We start from the raw sequence: 7,319 nt of genomic DNA, 5'->3' as shown, positions 1-7,319 counted from the left end.
TCGTTGTATACGTAATACGTCTAATTAAAAGTGTTTTTTTAAAATATATATGTGCATGGTCACTTTTTTTTCTAGATGTCTAATGTATGTTTTTATGATTCTTTTAGTAATATCAAGCCCAAAATATCATCAAACTTTATATTTATACATAGTTAGAATTGTATATAATTATTGTTGTCGCTGCACTAATTCAAAAGCAAAAGAGGACCACTCAATCAATTATTGTTCCAATCATCACCCTTGAAATTCAACCTTTTAATTAGCACATTATTTCATTGTTAGTTACACTTAAAAATACATTTGTGTTTAAACTCATAAATTGTACTAATTGGTTCGAGTGACTTTCCATGTTATCTCCTCCTACATTACAAGACTTTATCACATATATTGTTAGCAAATATAAGTTATGTGCTCTAATTCATTTTACAAGTTGAAACTTATAGAAGTAATTTTGAGTAACAATGTGAGAAAATTATGATACTTCAAATTTTAAATGTCAAATTCCGTACAAATTTTCCTCCAATAAATTACACCAATCTACATGAACCTCACCTATATAAACCCACATCCCCGTTTTCTATTTTATTAATCAACTCGTAAGATTCACCATTTACCAATACTCAATAGATAAATGGCTTCACACAAGCAATCAAACGATACACTCTCAACCAACAACACCATTGGGGGAAAAAAAAGCGAGAAGATAACTCGAGGAATTGGAAGTGGGATGAGGTCATAGTAATAGACGATTCAGAAGATAACTCGGCCATGATGGTATTAACGACTTAGTCCTTGATGTCGATGACGAATTTCCTATCTTGGATGATTTTGTGGTATTGGATGATATCATTCATCCTGTCGAAGACGGTGATAACCAATTAAGTACTATAAACACAAAATTACTCCACATTTTGATTCAATGTATGTTACAAAAAATATTAATATACGCTATATAGGTGAATTTTGAAGCTGACAATGAATTTCCAATCATCGATGATTTTGCTGTATTGGATGAAATTCATCTCAATGAAGATCACCTTGATGATCCTAAGTTGGTAATTCTTTGATTTTAATATTTACTCCTCATTTTGGTCTTACACATTTTAATACCCGTGTATGTAGGACATTTTTATGTGGATGATGAAATTCGAATGAGGATCAAACCAAGCAACTTTGATCAAGTGAGAGTCAAAACTAAAAACCGGATGAATCTGAGTTTTTGTGGAAGATGATGAAGATGAAGAATATATGTTTAGATATCATTTACTTCATTTTCTTTATTTAGCTTTTGGGTTTAGTTATGCTACTATCTATGTTTTCGGTATTAGTTTTCTATGTAAGTGTTTTTTTGGTTCAAATTCCATGTAAAGGTGACTTCTTGTCATCTTTTTAAGGATTTAATAAACAATTGTCTTCTATTAATGTTATGTTGTGTCATATTTAATCATTTTATATATTAACCATGTCATGTCAAAATAATTGTGAAAGGTGATATCATTAAACCTTGACCTTTATACCAAATTTTTCGATGTAGAACTTAATTAGTCATTGGCAGTTAAAAGTTAAAATATTTAATAATTTACGTATTAATAAAATAACCAAGATACTTATTTTATTTTCTTAACATTGGGTTATTAAAGTAAGTATATGATGTTCACTATATATATATAATATATAAAATGAGAATTTATGGTATATACATCACATTGAATCATGATCTTATGTATCACTTTATATTTTTTCTATTTACATTGATACACCTTATCTTTCAGAAGATGTTGTTTACGATGAGCGTAGGCATTTGGATAACCAAATTGTGATGTTTATAGAACAGAATGTACAAAATTACACTTTGAAGAGGATATAGAGGATCTTGAATGGTAACAACAAATCGTTGTCTGATTTTCCATCCCTCCCACAGATTGATCATAGATTGATGGATATTGGCAGGAATTGGTTAATTGTTGGTGAAAGAACACTCAATGTGACCGAAGAATGGGATCAGTTTACTAATTTATATGCTGGTTTAAACCACCAGCAAAGAGAAGTATACGAAAACATCATGCAAGCAGTAAATGCAAAAAATGGAGGTCTTGTTGATTTGTTGGTTTACCTTCCGTACTTGATTTGTTGGTAGCTTATGGGTTACGGGAACTTACTCAAACTTTCTTAGGGGTTATGGCATGACGTAAACTAGGTAGGCCTTATTGTTTAGGGTACTTGTGTTGACTTGATGCTTGTGAAATAGGTTGTGATCGTTGTGCTCCCCGCTTACCCGCTTAGTCACCTACTACAAACGCTTAAGGCAAAGGTGATTTTCGTAGCCCCTACGTTTACGTTATTTGGGGTGGAAAGTGTACTGGTTTGTTAAATGCTTGTCAGTTGATACGATTGATTTTGATGTTGAACGAGATAATGATTACTTACTTGTTTTGCTTGTTCACGTGATTGCATGTGTTATGATTACGCATTGTTCATCATGTAAGTCGTGCCGGTTTATTACGCATTATTTATTATGTAAGTCGTGCCGGGAACGTATTTTACGCATTGTTTATCATGTAAGTCGTGTCGGTTTACTACGCATTATTCATTATGTAAGTCGTGTCAGGAAACGTATTTTATGCATTGTTCATCATGTAAGTCGTGCCGGTTACCACTATAGTTAAACGTTGACTTGTGTTGATTTGTGTGGACATGATTAGGTATCCTAATCCTCATGTAACATTAACGGTTGTCATCCCGACACATTTGATCTCTTTATCTAAACCTACGAACTCACCAACTTTATGTTGACACGTTTTAGTACACTTTTTAGGTGAACAGGTTAACCAAAGACGTATTGGATGATGATTGATTTACTTGCATGCTAGGATTGGACTTGGGCCTTATCGTGGATCCGTGATTCATAGTTCTCGCTCATGGGTTATGCTTAGGATCATTTACCATCTTTTGAACTATTATTTTGTAAACGTTTGATGGATGTGCTCCTTATGCATTTTTGTATGATCCGGTATTTGAAATTGACTGATTGTATGGATTTCCAATTCTTTTAAATGCATTTAGACTTGTCTCTACTTAATTTCCATGTTGTGCTGTGCTTAGTATGTAACCCTCATGATTCCGCCTTGTTGAGGTGTTACAATAATGGAGAAAAAAGTGTGCTAATAATCTAACCAAAAATGTTGTATATAAAGAGGTGTACTATAATTTGCCTATAGGTATAGTTTAGTGTTCCTGATGCATGACATATTTGTGTATTTAGAAGCGTCATGCCATTTTTTGTTATTTAACTGTCTATTTGTAAATTTATTAAATGTCATTATAATAATCTTATAAATGTTGTCTTACCAAAGGTAGTTTTGATTCAATATCTATAAAATATATAATGTTTATCTAAACTCTTCATTCTCTTCTTGCAGCCCAGGTTGAACAACAATGAGCTCCTTTTATCAATACATTAGTGATTTGCGTACTACTTTGTCTGATAAGTGGACAATCAATGTTCATGTATCACGATTATGGACTACATACAATCCCATCACCTGCCGCAATCTTTCTCTTGACATGATATTAGTCGACGAGCGTGTAAGTAATTCATATATATGATTTATGTATTGTGTAGTGGTTATAAGTTCTCTCATTAAGGACCGCGGTATCAACAAAACTTTATTTATTTACGATATATATCTAACACATATGGCTGAATAATCATCATAGCGATCTTCAATTCATGCAAAAGTCCTGTGAACCTTACGCATAAGTTCAAGAATGTTATGAAGGACTTAAAGTATAGGCCTCTATATCGTGAGGTATTTGATGAGTTCTTATTTGCAACCCGTATACAAGTCTCCCCCATACGTCCACATCGGTTTTGTCATTATGTCTTTGAATTCATGGCATTCGAAAAAATCCGTACTCATCTTAAGAATGATACGTATCTCACATGTGAACATATTTATATTTAAAATTTATACAGAACTTTTATAAATTTTAGACTCATATGTTGACATATCTAATGCAGAAGTCATAGGAGTCCTTTTAAAGTAGGCCCCTATCTAATATGGTGTTGGAGGCCATGAAGGACCATATTCTCAACTTCGTAAAATTGTTATCTCCGATATAAGGTATGTTATCGTTGCTAAAAACTTAATTAATCTCTACACGTTGTTCCAAATACAAAGGTCATATAAAAAAACTAAACACCCACAGTGATACGACGCTTAATATTTCGTTGTTGGGAAAAGTGGCTTTAAGTTATGAAGATGATGTAATCCGTTCAAAAATGTATACAAATATCGTGGTTGTATTTTTTAGCTGCAGAGTTCGAAAACTTGATGGTTAGTTTTTGTATATAAATGAATCGTTTTAATAATTTGAATTCAAACCGACCCTTTAACAAGAAATTATTTTTAACTACTCAGGTACACTAGAATTGAGCACCACAATATCAACAAAACTTTATTTGAATCCTCCAGTTATGCAGGCCACCAAATATAGGGGCAGGTTATAAGCGGCATCAATTCTTTATTATATAAGCACATATTAATTCTAACCATTGTTACTCTCACTAATATTCGTATAATTCTCTTTTTATAGACCAATTCAACATGTTATCTTTACATCTCTCGAAACTGAAAAAGATGACTTAATGGGGACAAGTATTCCCGATTTTACAACCGTTTAGCTACTGGGAAGACTGAGGTAATTGCTGTTATGCAAAAACATATATAAAGTGTTATTTTTACAACATATCATGCACACACTTATGTTATTTCTTTGGACCTTTCTTACCAGCAAACAAACTTTATTATTCATGCATTGGTCATTGGATTCGACTTATATAACCACTGGAAATTCACACAATGCACTGTATGTTATAAGAAAGTAGAATTCAAAGGAGTACATTATTACTGCGAAATATGTCAACAGAATCTTATGAACCCGCGTCAAACGTAAGTTGCAAATACTATAATGATTTTTTCTTTAGTCTACTTCGTATTAGTGATGTCATTTCAATTTAGATACAAGTTGGTGATAGAAGTAAGGGACAAGACAGAGCGAATGGATTGTGTTCTTTTTAATACCGCTGCGCTGCAAATCTTTTAGAATGGACTGTGGAATAGTTGCTTATTATGACTAAGGAAGAGGTTAGTTTATCGTGGTCTTTTACTTTATATTTACAACATGTAATATACACAAACGTTAACTGAAACGTTATAATTCTAATACCTTTTTCATGTTAATAACATATGAGAACAAAAATATATTAGTTAGATTATACATTATTACAAAATCAATATATATCATCTACTGTTAATACACTTATCTATATGGAGTCCTTTAAGTGGTCAGTTAATGTTACAAGACAAGTCCAACAATAGTTAATGAGAGTTTCACTATATATGATATAAATTGTTGTAAATATATCATTTTCTAACTTACATGGTGTTGGTGATCATCCCCAATGGATAGAGGAATTATTCATTGGTAAATTGGTTGGAGTAACAGTCGTCTTAGGAATCAAAGTTGATAGTTATAGTTTGGCACCTAATTTCCCACATAGATATACAGTCACTAAATACTATGGTGATCATCCCGATTAAATAACTACAATGGTGTGACCGCAAATGTAGGCCAAACAATGGTGCCAACGATTGATAACCTTGACTCCCATGATAACCATTGTGTTTTGGACGCCTTTGAGTTGCCACCAACTATAACCGAAGATGAGGAAAAAATGATGGATGAACTTCAATGGGGAAGAGGGTATTTATCAACAACCTCTGCAACTACAACAACAACTACACATGAAGATGTGAAGGATCAAGATGTAAAGGTTGAAGATGTCAAAGATGAAGAAAGGGCTAATGACGTTCAAATGGAAGGCGTGACAAATGAAGATACTTTACTATTTGTCACATAAACCCATATTTCATAAGTATCTGCATATTTGGTTTGAACATCTCATTTTAAGTTTTGTCTTATATTTGGATCCTAATTTTTTATGACTTCATGGATTATTTGCATGCTTATATATCATTTTACTTTTTGTTTCTTTTAATATTATGATTAATTTATGTTGATTTGATTTATATGGTATTATTTTTAAGTTGTCTAATGTGAAGTACAAGTTAAAAAAAATATAAATAACCCGAGTTACGCACGGATATTCTACTAGTTGGAATATATTATAAGTAAAATTTAAAACCTAGCAAAAATAATGAAATACCTAGCAAGCCAGCTAGCTAATTGCTATAAAGAATTAAAAATTGAGATAACATTAAGAACATCTCACATGTGAAATATATTAGCAAAAGGATTGTCAAAATATTAAATTGGAATCACTTTCATTTTTTTTAAGAAAACAACATATCATTATAAAAGTGCATGAATCTAATGACTTACGCAAGAAACAAAGGGAAAAAAAAGTAATGTAAAAGATGATTTATATCTTATCTTAACAAAAGAAGTTTGAAAATACAAGTTCATTCATTTGCTAGAAATGCATTATCGATGTATGCATAGCTACTTTTCAAAACAAACAATGAAGAAGCAACCATCATATATTGTCAGAAAAAAAAAAAAAATTTTGAAAACTTTTGATAATATTAAACTTGTTGATATTAAAATTTGTAGCTAAAAGTTGAAGCTTTTAACTTGGTAGCCGTTGATAGGGAAAAAGAAACATATAAATAAATGGGGTCAAAACAACTTGTTAAAATAATACGAGTATTTCGAGTTGTTCTTCCTTGTGTAGGAATGAAAAGAAATATGTTAATGTTAATAAAACAAAGAGAAAATTACATGTTTGGTCCTTTAAGTTGACAAGATTTTTAGTTATTGCTCTCAAGTGAATTAATTACAGAAAAAAATCCTAAAGTTCCTCAAATTTTTCACTTTTCACTCTTTGTTAAATGAGCGGAAAATTCATCATTTCAGCATGGTCCCTTCTTCTTTTTCTTCCACACTCAAACACAAGCTCAGATTCGTCAGGTTTTGCAGAAAACGAAATGTCAACTGAAATCACGGCTACCGAAAATTTGAAAATCACGACTAGAAAAATTAAAATCTAGATTTATCTATTGTTTCTTCGAATTAGAACACGAAACATGTTGCAGTCGACTCAGAAATCAATTGCGCATGAACCCTAGCCAAAATAATTCCGATCTAGACTTCGCCAGAAAAACTTGACTCGCTGGAAAAACTTCTATAAATCGAAAACAAGGACAAAATAAAGCAATTGCACTTCAAATCCAACTAAATCTAGCCAAAACCGATCCTGATTTAAGCAATTTTGAATCCAAAAACCCTTGTTTCCA

The sequence above is a fragment of the Erigeron canadensis genome, chromosome 6 (assembly GCF_010389155.1).
Source record: "Erigeron canadensis isolate Cc75 chromosome 6, C_canadensis_v1, whole genome shotgun sequence".
Classification (NCBI taxonomy): Eukaryota; Viridiplantae; Streptophyta; class Magnoliopsida; order Asterales; family Asteraceae; genus Erigeron; species Erigeron canadensis.
This window is presented reverse-complemented; position numbering follows the sequence as displayed.